General features: G+C 52.5%; 1 long non-coding RNA gene across 1 annotated transcript; it reads left to right on the forward strand.

The window, feature by feature from the left end:
* Positions 1 to 2,043: 2,043 nt before the first annotated feature.
* Positions 2,044 to 2,436, forward strand: LOC135291795 (uncharacterized). Its single transcript, XR_010354496.1, has 3 exons — positions 2,044 to 2,095; positions 2,184 to 2,264; positions 2,352 to 2,436. It is a non-coding gene; the product is annotated as an uncharacterized LOC135291795 (long non-coding RNA).
* Positions 2,437 to 13,831: the final 11,395 nt, after the last annotated feature.

The following is a 13,831-nucleotide window of genomic DNA, read 5'->3' on the forward strand; positions in this document are numbered from 1 at the left end:
TCTTAAGATTAAAAGAATCTGGAAACCTTGCCCTGCTCCCTTCTGGAGGCCTGCGGGCTCCCACAGGATCACTGTCAGTGGGAGGAAGGAGCATTTAGCTTTCAATCTTCCTCCCGTGTGCTGTGCCAGTGTGTCCTTCCGTGTGCTCTGTGCAGTCACAGAGAAGAGCAGAGAGGGAAGGGGCCGGGCCCAGGGCTGTGCCCCGGGGCTGAGCCTTGTGGGCAGCCTGAGGATCTCCTGCAGTGCCACAGGAGCTCTTCTGTCCTGCCTTTCTTTGCAGCTGAACCTGCCGGTGAAGGGCCCACATCCAGGACTGAGGCTCTGGGAGATGCTGAGGGTAGGTCAAGGCCTTTCCCCTGGGAGAGCTGCCAGCTCAGAGCCCAAAGCTGGGCCAGGGAGGCAGCGCTGCAGGTGCCAGCACAGAACCATGCACGTGTGTGCCCACGCCCTGCACGATCCCCTCACGGCTGCTGCGGCTCAGTGGTGCCCGTGCAGATCAGCAGAGATGGCAGAAGCTTCTGTGGCTGTTGAGTTACAGGTGTGTCTGCAGGGAGGACTTCTCCAGCTCCAGGGCTGGATGCTTGGCCCCAACCCAGCTCCCATGGCAGGAGTGAGTAGTGTGTCCCTGCTGACCCCACAGGCTGAGCCCTGCTTTTGTGGGATCCATTCCTGGGAAATGGAACTACTTTCTCTTAAGGTCCTCCAACAGGAGAAACCAAAGACATGGCAGGCAAGAAATTCCAGGACCCATTAGTAATCATGTGGCAAATGCTGAAGGAACGTCTGCAGAGAAGACAAGGTGGGTGCATTTCCCTCATTCTTCCCCTGGGTCTCAGCAGCTGGGGAAGACTTTGGCTGCACATCTAGACACGCTGTGCCTGGCACAGCTGGAAGGGATCCATGGCAGCCTCGCTGCCCCGCTGCTGCTTTCACGCCCTGCAGGGCTGTTTCCCAGCCTGGCCTGGCTGCAGCTTCTGCCCAGCCTCTGCAGGAAGGCATTTGGCATCAGCTGACAGACAGCCCAAACTGGACCACCGGACATGCCCACCCTCAGATCCCCTGCACTTCCTGGTGTCCAGGCAGATCAGATGTTGGGGCTCTTTGGGGAAGGAAGCAGCCTTGGGTTGTCCCAAAATCCTGGGTGTTTTCTGATCCTTATCCATTCCTTTCACAAGTGATGCCTCCTGAAATTGTCCCCTTCCCCATTCCCAGTCAGGAATGTTTCCATCTGATCCAGCTGTCTCTTTTCCATTCTCCAGAAATCAAAGGAGAGCCTGTGCAGAAGGAAGCATTTCCCAGAGGAAGCAGTGGTTCTGTGCCAGCCTCTGCTGCAGGAAGGGAGGCCATGCCAGGCACAGACACAGGAGGTAATTGCTGTGCCTCTGGGCCTGAGCCCTGCTGAGGCTTGAGCTGCCCTCTCTGCTGCTTGGCAGTGCGGGCACAGCCTGGACTAGAGCGGCACAGCCCAGGGGAATTATCCCGAGCAGGCTCAGGGCACTCGGGTCCTGAGCAGTCCTGCTGGGGTCCCTCCTTGGGAGACATGTCCTGAAACCTGGCAGCGACTGCACGGGGTGCCCACGGTGGGGAAAGGACAGAGGGGGAGAGCAAGGCTCCAGTGTGTCCTGAGAGGGCCTGGCTGTTTGCCCTTGGGATCTGGGGGGTGTCCCCACAGAAGGAGGGCAGGAGGGACAGAGGGAGGTAGGGAGGCATAGCTGTGGCACTGCCTGCTGCAGTTTGCCCCAGGGCTTTAGGGAGGATTTCCTCTGTGTCTGAGGGAGAGAGCCCCAGGGCCCTGTGCTGCTCCAGCCACTCCTCCCTGGGATGTTGCTGAGGGCAGGGAAAGGGTGTGGAGAGTGACCAGGAGCCAGCCCAGAGCTCCCCAGGCCCCTGTGCACCTTTGGCCATGTCTATTCACATCTGGCTCCCACGGCCTTAGCCGACCCCCTTGCAGTGCCCAGTTTCCTGTGGCAAAACGGGATCCCAGCACACCCTGGAAAGTGTTCTCATCTGTGCTCCATTCTAGATGAAGTTGCTGGGAAGGCTTCTCCATCAGCTTGGATGAATAAAGTTTTGAAGCCCTTGGAGCCTCCTGCAGGTATGTTCTCAGTGTGCCACCAAGGAAGAATTGTAGACAAGCGGGCAGGAACCAGGTGACAGAAGCTTCTGTGGCTGTTGTGTTACAGATGTATCTACAGGGAGGACTTCTCCAGCTTCTCCAGCTCCTACCTTGGATGCTATACGCAAGCCCAGCTCCCATCACAGTGGTGAGTAGTGTGTCCCTGCTGACCTCAGAGGCTGAGCCTTGCTTTTGTAGGATCCATTCCTGGGAATTGGAAATATTTTTCTCTAAGGTACTCCAACAGGGAAAGTCCAAGATACAACAGATAAGATGTCCGTGCAACTTTCCAAACAGATGCGGCAAGAGCTGAAGGCACCCCTGCAGACAAGAGAAGGTGGGTGCATTTCTCTCATGCTTCCCCTGGGACTCAGCAGCCGGGGGCTTTGGCTGCACATCTGGACACGCCGTGCCTGGCACAGCGGGAAGGGATCCATGGCAGCCTCGCTGCCCCGCTGCTGCTTTCACATCCTGCAGGGCTGTTTCCCAGCCTGGCCTGGCTGCAGCTTCTGCCCAGCCTCTGCCGGAAGGCATTTGGCATCAGCTGACAGGCAGCCCAAACTGTAACACACCCTGAGATCCCCCACTATATCCAGCCCTGCAGATTAGGAAAAGGGTGTCTGTTTGGAGGTGGAAGTGCTCACATCATGCCACTGTAATCTGGCCATTTTCCTGCTCCATAAATTTCACAAATATTACCTCTGATGCCACCGCCCAAGTGGGGAACAGCTCCATCTGATGCAGCTGTCTCCCTTCCTTTGTCAAGAGATGGACATAATGCTTCAGTGGAAGCTGGCATTTCTTGAAGGAAGCACTCCATCTTCGGTGCGAGCCCCAGCTGCAGGAAGGAAGGCAATGCCAGACACGGGCACAGGCACAGCAGGTAATTGCTGTGCCGGGCTCAGCCCTGGCCGGGGCTGTGTGGCAGCAGCTCTTCCCCCAGGGCCTGCCCTTGCCCGGCCCAGCAGCAGCCAAAGCTGGAGGTGCCTCGGCTTCCAGGCCTCTGGAGCTGGTTCAGAGCCCCGGGGAAATGGGACTGGTGCAGCAAGGTCCCTGGCGCTGCAGCTGCTGCGGAGCTGGCCCTGAGTGCCCAGAGGCCCAAGGCACAGGAGCAGCCCCGAGCGGGAGCCCTGCCGCCAGCCCAGGGCCAGAGCCAGCCCTAGCACACAATGGAAACAGTTCTCATCTTGGTTTGCTTCCAGACTGGGATGCTGGGAATGATTCTGCATTAGCCTGGCGCTCTGAAGTTGTGAAGCCCTCCGAGCATTCTGCAGGTATGTTCTCACTGTCCCACCAAGGCGAAATGTTTGACTGACTGGTCAGGACCAGGTGACAGAAGCTTCTGTGGCTGTTGTGTTACAGATGTGTCTGCAGGGACAACTTCACCAACTCCTACCCTGGATGCTGCACAAAAGCCCAGCTCCTATGGCAGGGGTGAGTAGTGTGTCCCTGCTGAACCCTCAGGCTGAGCCCTGCTTTTGTGGGGTCCATTCCTGGGAAATGGAACTACTTTCTCTTAAGGTCCTACGACAGGAGAAACCAAAGACATGGCCGGCAAGAAATTCCAGGACCCATTAGAAATCATGTGGCAAATGCTGAAGGAATGTCTGCAGAGAAGACAAGGTGGGTGCATTTCCCTCATGCTGCCCCTGGGACTCAGCAGCCGGGGGCTTTGGCTGCACATCTGGACACGCCGTGCCTGGCACAGCGGGAAGGGATCCATGGCAGCCTCGCTGCCCCGCTGCTGCTTTCACGCCCTGCAGGGCTGTTTCCCAGCCTGGCCTGGCTGCAGCTTCTGCCCAGCCTCTGCAGGAAGGCATTTGGCATCAGCTGACAGGCAGCCCCTATTGCACCACAGTCCATGCCCACCCTCAGATCCCCTGCAATTTCCTGATGTCCAGGCAGATCAGAAGCTGGGGCTGTTTGGGGAAGGAAGCAGCCTTGGGTTGTCCCAAAATCCTGGGTGTTTTCTGATCCTTATCCATTCCTTTCACATGTGATGCCTCACCTTCCCCATTCCCAGTGAGGAATGTTTCCATCTGATCCAGCTGTCTCTTTTCCATTTTCCAGAAATGAAAGGAGAGCCTGTGCAGAAGGAAGCATTTCCCAGAGGAAGCAGTGGTTCTGTGCCAGCCTCTGCTGCAGGAAGGGAGGCCATGCCAGGCACAGACACAGGAGGTAATTGCTGTGCCTCTGGGCCTGAGCCCTGCTGAGGCTTGAGCTGCCCTCTCTGCTGCTTGGCAGTGTGGACACAGCCTGGACTAGAGCGGCACAGCCCAGGGGAATTATCCCGAGCAGGCTCAGGGCACTCGGGTCCTGAGCAGTCCTGCTGGGGTCCCTCCTTGGGAGACATGTCCTGAAACCTGGCAGTGACTGCATGGGGTGCCCACGGTGGGGAAAGGACAGAGGGGGAGAGCAAGGCTCCAGTGTGTCCTGAGAGAGCCTGGCTGTTTGCCCTTGGGATCTGGGAGCTGTCCCAGCAGAAGGAGGGCAGGAGGGAGTGTAGGAGGGAGGCATAGCTGTGGCACTGCCTGCTGCAGTTTGCCCCAGGGCTTTAGGGAGGATTTTCTGTGAGTTTGAGGGAGAGAGCCCCAGGGCCCTGGGCTACTCCAGCCACCCCTCCCAGGGATGTTGCTGAGGGCAGGGAAAGAGTGTGGAGAGTGATCAGGAGCCAGCCCAGAGCTCCCCAGGCCCCTGTGCACCTTTGGCCATGTCCATTCCCATCTGGGTCCCATAGCCTTACCCGACCCCCTTGCAGTGCCCAGTTCCCTGTAACATTAGGGGATCCCAGCATGCCACAGATATGGTTCTGATCTCTGCTCCTTTTTAGACTGGAATCGTGACATGGGTTTTCAGGAAGTCCTGATGAAGGATGGTTTGAAGTTTCTGGAGGATGCTGGAGGCAAGTTTTCATTCTGCCTTTCCTGAGTGAATAATCAGGATCAATGCAACAAAAGCTCATTTATAAAGCATTTCCCTTAACATTATGTAAGGGCTGAAGGATTCTGAGAATCTTTCCCTGCTCCCTTCTGGATCCCTGAGGGATCCCACAGGATCGCAGTCAGTGGGAGGAAGGAGCATTGATCTTTCAATCTTCCTCCCGTGTGCTGTGCCAGTGTGTCCTTCTGTGTGCTCTGTGCAGTCACAGAGAAGAGCAGAGAGGGAAGGGGCTGGGCCCAGGGCTGTGCCCCGGGGCTGAGCCTTGTGGGCAGCCTGAGGATCTCCTGCAGTGCCACAGGAGCTCTTCTGTCCTGCCTTTCTTTGCAGCTGAACCTGCCGGTGAAGGGCCCACATCCAGGACTGAGGCTCTGGGAGATGCTGAGGGTAGGTCAAGGCCTTTCCCCTGGGAGAGCTGCCAGCTCAGAGCCCAAAGCTGGGCCAGGGAGGCAGCGCTGCAGGTGCCAGCACAGAACCATGCATGTGTGTGCCCGCGCCCTGCACGATCCCCTCACGGCTGCTGCGGCTCAGTGGTGCCCGTGCAGATCAGCAGAGATGGCAGAAGCTTCTGTGGCTGTTGAGTTACAGGTGTGTCTGCAGGGAGGACTTCTCCAGCTCCAGGGCTGGATGCTTGGCCCCAACCCAGCTCCCATGGCAGGGGTGAGTAGTGTGTCCCTGCTGACCCCACAGGCTGAGCCCCGCTTTTGTGGGATGCATTCCTGGGAAATGGAACTACTTTCTCTTAAGGTCCTCCAAAAGGAAAGACCCAAGATACTGCAGCCAAAAAGTCTCATGACTCAGATGAATTCCTGAGACAAACACAGAAGGAAGCACCCGGAGGACAAGGTGGGTGCCTTTCCTTCATGCTTCCCCTGGGACTCAGCAGCCGGGGGCTTTGGCTGCACATCTGGACACGCCGTGCCCGGCACAGCGTGAAGGGATCCATGGCAGCCTCGCTGCCCCGCTGCTGCTTTCACATCCTGCAGGGCTGTTTCCCAGCCTGGCCTGGCTGCAATTCCTCCCCAGCCTCTGCAGGATGGAATTTGGCAGTAGCTGATAGGGTGCCCCAACTGTACTGTGGGCCTGAGATCCCCTGCCATTTCCCAGTCTCTGAGAAGATCAGGCGGTGCAGCTGTTTGCACAAGGGAGTGCACTGGCCCAGCCCCAATTACCTGGGCTTTTTCCTGATCTTTACCTGTGACTTAGACAAGCATTGCCTCCTGAAGGTGCCACCTCCCCAGGGGGGAATATTTCCATTTGATCCAGTTGTCCCTTTTTTCCTTTTTCAAGTGATGGACCAAAAGGCTGTTCAGGAGGAGGAACACTCAGGGAGAAGCAGTGGCTCATTGGCAGCCCCTGCTGCGGGAAGGAAGGCGATGCCAGACACGGGCACAGGCACAGCAGGTAATTGCTGTGCCGGGCTCAGCCCTGGCCGGGGCTGTGTGGCAGCAGCTCTTCCCCCAGGGCCTGCCCTTGTCCGGCCCGGCAGCAGCCAAAGCTGGAGGCGCCTGGGCTTCCAGGCCTCTGGAGCTGGTTCAGAGCCCCGGGGAAACGGGACTGGTGCAGCAACGTCCCTGGCGCTGCAGCTGCTGCGGAGCTGGCCCTGAGTGCCCAGAGGCCCAAGGCACAGGAGCAGCCCCGAGCGGGAGCCCTGCCGCCAGCCCAGGGCCAGAGCCAGCCCTGGCTCCCGACTGGGCAGGGGCTGCGCTGGGTCCTGACAGGGCCTGAGCCTGTCCCCTGGGGCTGGGGGTGCTGTCACGGGGCAGGGAGGGCCAGGGCTGGCACTGGCTGCTCAGGGTTGGCTTTGGCCCGTGTCCCTGGCAGCAGCCACTGCCCAAGCAGCTGCGCTGCCCCCGGGCTCTCCTCCCGGCCTGCTGGGCTTTGTTGGCTGGCACAGCCTGTGCCAAGGGCCGGCAAGGTGCCTGCAGGCCCCAGCTCTGGGGGAAACAGAGAACGTCCTGCCCGTATCCACCGTGCTGCCAGCTCAGCAGTGCAGCACAGCACGGGCTCACGCTCCCCATCGCTCCCACAGATGCAGCCGGCACCACAAGACCTGTTACCGATGCCCAGGATGGCCTCGGAAGGGGTTTCTGTCAGGGAACAGTCTGCTGGCTAGGGTTACTGGGAGGCGTGCTTTCTTCGGAGCTTGTCTTCATGTTGGGCTGCTTTGGAATCGGGTATTCCTGGAAGAGAAAACAGTGAGTGTTTTGTTGCTCTCCCCCTCAAACAGCTTCTTTTGAAAGTCTAACGTGGTCAGGGAACATTCCCATTGAGACTGCAGTGGGGTTGTGGCCAGTCCATGATTGTCCAAATAACTCTGCTGAGGGTTCTGCTGCTGCCCAGTGCTTCCATTGGCCTCTCAATTGCTGGGCCTTGTCCTGGGGGGCCCGCTGGGGCTGCAGCCAGTGCTGGCTCCCACTGAGTCTGCCTGGCCAAGAGCAGCCCCAGGGGCACGGGGCAGAGGCAGAGGGAGGTGGGGAGGAGAAAGAGCAGGGCCGAGATTGCCCTTGAAAGGCAGAGGAGCTCTGGGGCCCGCTCCTGGCCAGGGAGCCTGCCCAGAGCCGTGCCCTGCTGGCCGGGGCCTTGAGGGGCAGCTGTCCAGCTGGGCCCAGCTGTGCCAGCAGCTCCAGCCGTGCTGGGGAGCCTTGCCAGCTCTGGGCCCTGCTGTGCACGAGGGTCCCTGTGTGCCACTGGCAGCTGGGGCCTCAGCCACCTCCTCTCTGCACAGGAGCACCTCGGGACAGGAGTTGGAAGACAGTGGCTGCACCTCACACCGACAGCGTGAGCAGCTTCTCCAGCAGCAGTAACGGCCTGGACAGCCCTCTCAAGTGTTCTGTGAAGAGGACCCCAGAACAACCGTCGACAAGGAAGCCTCTTATTGCCCCGTAGATCCCACTGCCACCTGCTCTCCCCATTGGCCTCCCCAAGCTGCCTTCATTCCTTTTTTTATCTCAGTCTGTCCCATCCCAGCCAACCCGAGTTCCGCTAGGGACCCCAGGACCAGCCCAGCACCTTCCAGCACCTCCTCAGACCAACACATCCCTTCCCCTGCCCCTGAGCCCCCTGGCCTTGCCCTCTAGGCAATACTGAAGGTGACACCCCACCCCACCCCACCCCACCCCACCCCACCCCACCCCACCCTCCCCCCCCCTCCAACTCCCGCTTGCAGGGTAGGCAATGGCCCATTCCTGTGTTGAAATAAAGAGATGGATTTGTGTCCTAGTTTGAAAGCAAAACCAGTGAGAGGCTCCAAGTCAGAAATACAATTTATTAGGAAACGGGAAAAAAAACTAAAATACATGCAATAATACAAAAGAAAAACCACTGACAGGGTCAGAATACAGCCTGACACCCTGCTAGTTAGGGTGGTGGTAGCAGTCCAGATGAAATGGACTTGTGGAAGTGGTGATCCTGTCGAAACAATCTGGTAGCTCTCATCCTCTGGAAAAGCAGTGGGTAAGGGCGGCGGTTCCTCTGGGAATCCAGTGGAGAGACTGCTTGTTGTGTCCCAAAACCCAGATTATATCCAGCTGGGGATGCTTAGCTCCTCCCCCATGGGCAGAGCATCTCACAGTGGGCTGATATCATTCTGCCTCATGCTGTGGGTCCTTGATTAGCCATGAAACAGAAATGGCTCTGGGAGGGAGTTATCTCTGAGTCATGTGGCAAGACATTGATGGGCCCATTAACAGGAGATAAGGAAGAAACAATGCCCCTCCTGGTTTCAGCAGCTCTTCAGGATGGCATTAGAATACATCTTTACACTGCAACCCAGGACAAGCGGTCACCCCAGTGTCCAGGTGGCAGCAGCAGCAAAGCCCACCCAGCACCAGCACTGACTGAGCTCCATGCCCAGGAGGAGCCGTGGATGCCCACGGTGTGGGCAGGCAGAAGCCAGGCAGGGGCTGCTGTTGAAATGGAGGTTTTGGGGGGTTCAATTAAGTTAGCAATATGGACTAAGCATTTAAATTTTAAATTGTAGAATTATGTGTTGAATTTTAACCTTTTACTTAAGAAACCTCTGCCATGGTACAAAGGGCATAGGAAAATGCAAATTTCTGAAGCTTCTTGCTATGAAGGACAATACCAGCGTAATAAATAGGGCAGGAGATCTTTCTCCTTTTTAATGCCTTTATTTAAAAAATTCAGCTCAGGTTGGGGAGAAAGGACAGGTCACCCGCACCCCACTGCTCCCAGGAGTGGCACGGAGGAGGAGGATGATGCAGCTGTGACCGCTGGTATGCAGGCAGAGCTGGGGCTTCCGTCCTCAAGGGAGTAGTGGGAATTCCACTTTTTTGGTCTAACATTCCAGGTCCTCTTCCTAGCTGACATCCTTTCAGGTTAGGATGAAAAGTAAAAAGGATCTTAGCAGATACTGGATTAAGTTCCTCACCTTTGGACATTACTTAGGTTTCTTAGTTCCATGTTGGCTCATTGTTTTTAGGGTTTTTTTCCTGGAAAATTGCAAAATTTGGTGAAATGCATTCTCATCTGCATACTAGCTCTGGTGTCATCCCCCCCACCCTGCTACCTGCAGGCTCAGGTGAATCAGCAGGGGGACAATTGCGCTTGATTTCTAACCATTAACAGGTAATTGAAGAAAAACTATTAACAAGAGGTGATTGCAATGTGAAGCTACCAACAAGAAACAGTCAAAACTTCAACTCACAACAACTGGCCCTACCTGTTTAACTTTGCAGCCTTAAAAAAAAAGGACAACTTTTTTACACATAACAGTCCCCCCTTTTTTTCTTTGATCAGGCTGAAGCTTAAGCTTGCATCAACTTGCAATTTTTGGCTCATTAGCATAGAATTTCTTATCATTTTTATATTGATTATAAAATTCCTGAGCACTTTGGTGATCATAGTTACTCAATTTCATTCCTTTTTTTGGTTTTTTTCAGGTTAATTTCTTTAGAGATCCGTAGGTTATTCTGTACGGCAGATGTCACTATTTTAAATAAGCAGGGAAATAAGAAGAGCAAACTAACATGTGTACACACTGTGAAGAAGGCTTTAGTTTTCCAACCTCTTTTGAAAGTCCATGGGTTATCCCACAAGTGGAATCCAGTGCAGGAGTCCTTTCTTGATTTCTTACATATGCTTTCTTATTTCTTAAATAAAACTTACATAAGTTTTCTTATTTCGTTTAAGATGCTTCAAACGACTGCTACAACTAATTTGATTTGATAAATTACTGTTTTGGTTTAGGTGAGTTGGTCATTAATATGATTAAGAGCTAATGCGGTCTGATTAGATATTATCTCTAATACTGCTTGTAGCTTCATAATTTTGTTTACTATATATTGCTTCTTCCATTTGGTTTTTCTTAAATCGCTGTATATAGGAACTGTTCAACTTGATCCAGATTCTTTGGGTAATATAAAGAAAGCTTGTTTTATAATCCTAATGATGCAACTGCCAGACCAGTCTCTTGGCAATTTAGTGGATGCTGTAGTAGCATAGATCCAAAACAGGTGTTTAGGGGTCTCCCGAAATGTATGATTAGTTTCTGTTGGGCCCTCCCAATATTTAGAAATTTCTTTCATTCTCCAAAAGAGGTTTATCTCTTTTTTATCATACTCATAAAGTCTATATGTTTTATTGTAAATGCACTTGTTCTCTTTTTTCTTAACAGGCCAAATTCTATTTGGATCTTTTGGGATCCACCGCGTAGCAGAGTCTTTTACTGCTAAATACCTTTTACAAGCCATTCTTCCTACTGGCGTACTGTACCCCTTCCTTTCCTTAACATACATTCTTCTCTTATTAGATTTTTACTTGGGGGTGTTGCTAAATGGTCTTGTTCTCTTCTTGCTTTTACTATTTCTTTTCCTCTGACCAGATTTACCAGGCTTGCTTCAGTAGCATCATGTTCAAAGTACCACCAGGCCTCTTCTACAGGGTGCTCTGCCAGGAGTTGCTGCCTAGAGGTGGCGGTGTTCCGGGCCATCCAATAGATTTTCTCATTCTCTTGATAAAAGATCAACTGGGAGAGGTTAACACAATTACGGCTTAAATTGGTGTGGACTCTCAACAAAGAACTTACTTCTTCTTCCTCACAGAGGGGTTGGTAGTACTCACTGCACGGCTCTCTTGGGCTCCCCAGAGCACCACTAGCAATGAAAGCCATTATTACTACCCTTCCCAAGAGTCCGGTATGGGTCATCTTGCACAGCCTGCCCACCCGGCCTTGCTTCTTGGGGATTTTACTAAGGAGAAGTTCCCAAGCTCTTTAGAGTCTCTTCTATTTGCTTCCCTGGTTAAACCTCTCTTGATCTGTCCTTACTGATTTGGTCTCTCTTAGGGGAGTACTCTGCAGAAGATTAACCCTCAGTCTTTGGTACTAAGTTGGGAGGACTTCACCAGAATTACCTATTAACAATTTTTAACTTTTACAAATCTCTTAAAACACTTTAGGATATGTTATGATTCTAAACTCTTTTCTTATGCAGTTCATCAGTCTTTTTGGCTCTTCCTTTTGAGTGTCAACTTTAAGTCTTTTGGTCCTTTTACAATGGTATACTCAGCTGAATTAACTCCTGATGTGGCTGAATCCTGTCCTGAGTTAGGGGGTGAGGGTGGTGTGGAATCTGATCCAATACCAGAGGGAAACACTGACCAATCTTGTCCAATGCTGGCGGGTGGGACTGGTCCTTTAATTCTCGTGATGTGGGTCCAAGCCTTTTCTCTGGTCCGCACAGCTGAATTAGCGATGAGGAGTACCTGAAAGGGGCCTTCAAATTTAGGCATTAATGGTCTACTATTGCAGGATTATTTCAAAACCCAATCTCCTGGGTTAATGTTACGTGCTTTTCTGTCAAGAGGGGAGGTTTGGGGGAGGTATCCTCTTTTTCTAAGTCCTTCCAGGGTTCTTCCAATGACTTCTAAATATTTTCTGGTAGCTGCTTCTTCTTCCAAATAGTCTCCTGTGCTACAGGGTGTTAACAAGAATGGCAGTCCAAGCATCATTTCATAGGGTGAAATCCCTATATCAGACCGGGGTCTTGTTCTGATGCGCAAAAGCATTAGGGGCAAACACTTTAGCCAATTCATTTTTGTTTCTTCGATCAGTTTAGTTAATACTAATTTTTGAGAGTTTTGTTCATCCGTTCCATCCTCCCAGAACTCTGGGGGTGCCACGGAGTATGTAATCTCCATTTTATTCCTAAAACTTCAATTATATTTTGCAATGTTTGGGCCACAAAATGTGGACCTCGGTCTGAGTCTATGGTATTCACCATTCCATATCTGGGGATGATGTTCTCCAAGATTACCCTTGCCACAACCTGGGCTGTTTCCTTTTTTGTCGGGAAGGCTTCTACCCAATGGGTGAGATGATCTACTATAACCAGTAGATGCTTCTATCCTTACTCTGGGGGCATCTTAGTGAAATCCATCTCTATGCTCTGGAAAGGCCTGAGAGTCAATTCCCTCCCTCCAGCTGCTACCTTTTTCATAACCTTCTGGTTCACTTTTTGGCAAATTAAACAGCCTTTTCTAATTGCTTTTGCTAGGTCATATACACTTATGCACAAGTTATTTCTTCGGAAATGATCACATAGTCCTTGGACTCCTCAGTGAGTTAAATTATGTGGTCCTGTTAGCACTGTCCCAGCAAGTGCTTTGTTTAGAAACACCCGTCCATCTGATCTTAACCACTCCCCTCGCTGCCCTTGGTGCAACTTTAAATCTTTTATAGCCTTTACTTTTTTTTTGCTAAATATAGGTTCTTATCTTCCTCCCTCCTCAGGCATGGTTTCTGCTTTAAAAACTTCTACCGGATCCCCTGGTTCTAAAGCTGCTTCCTTTGCTCTCCTGATCAGCTAGCCACGGTTTCACAACTTTAGGCTGAACAGTTTTGGGGGTCCAGTTGCTCCACAGTACCAGCAGCGCCTTTCGCTCAAAGGGGCTTGAGGCCTCTCCATTCCTCCTGTCCCTGACAGTACTGGCGTATCCTTGCCTGCTCCTGGTGGTGGACTCTCCCACTCTTTTGTTACCTTGGATTGTAGGATAGAGTTGCTTGCCCCCCACATTTCCTCTAGCTATAGCGACCATGATACTAGCCTTGGCCTTTGCTTTTTCTTCTTGCCTCCTTAAATATACCTTCAATGCTTCTTTCAATAACTCATTAATGTCCTTCTCTGGCCAATCTTCAATCTTTTCCAGTTTTCTCTGTTTATCAGGCCAAGATGTAGTAAGAAATTGGACCTTTAGTAGCACCTGACCCTCCTTGGTGTCCGGGTCTGTTCTGGAGTACAACTGGAAGTTGTGCTTTAGGCAATTAAGCCAAGTAGCAGGAGTTTCATCCTTCTCTTGTGCACTCTTGAATGCTAATTTTGTATTAGTTGCATTGGGAACTGATTCTCTGATTCCCCCTGATTATCAAAGACCTGTACTCTATCATGGCCTTCCTTGCTTCCTTCCTCCTGATTAGGGTTCCAATTGGGATCCACTAGTGGCAATTTTTCTGCACCTGATGGCACTTGGGGCCCTGGATGATTATCTTTGTCCCAAATTCTTATGCTAGCACCTCTAATAATTCGGAACTCTTCTGGGGAAAATAATATATTTAGAATGGAATTCATTTCCCCCAAGTGCAGATATTTAGACCTAAGAATTGATCCACTTGGTTTGCAATACCCACAGGGTCTTCAACTAAATTCCCTAACTCCCTCTTGAATCCTCTCACCTCAGAAGCAGTTAGAGGAGCATTCACAAAACCAACACCTCCTGCTACTCCTCCCATAGGAACTTCTCTAAGGGGAAAAAGTCTCT

The sequence above is a fragment of the Passer domesticus genome, unplaced genomic scaffold (assembly GCF_036417665.1).
Source record: "Passer domesticus isolate bPasDom1 unplaced genomic scaffold, bPasDom1.hap1 HAP1_SCAFFOLD_121, whole genome shotgun sequence".
Classification (NCBI taxonomy): domain Eukaryota; kingdom Metazoa; phylum Chordata; class Aves; order Passeriformes; family Passeridae; genus Passer; species Passer domesticus.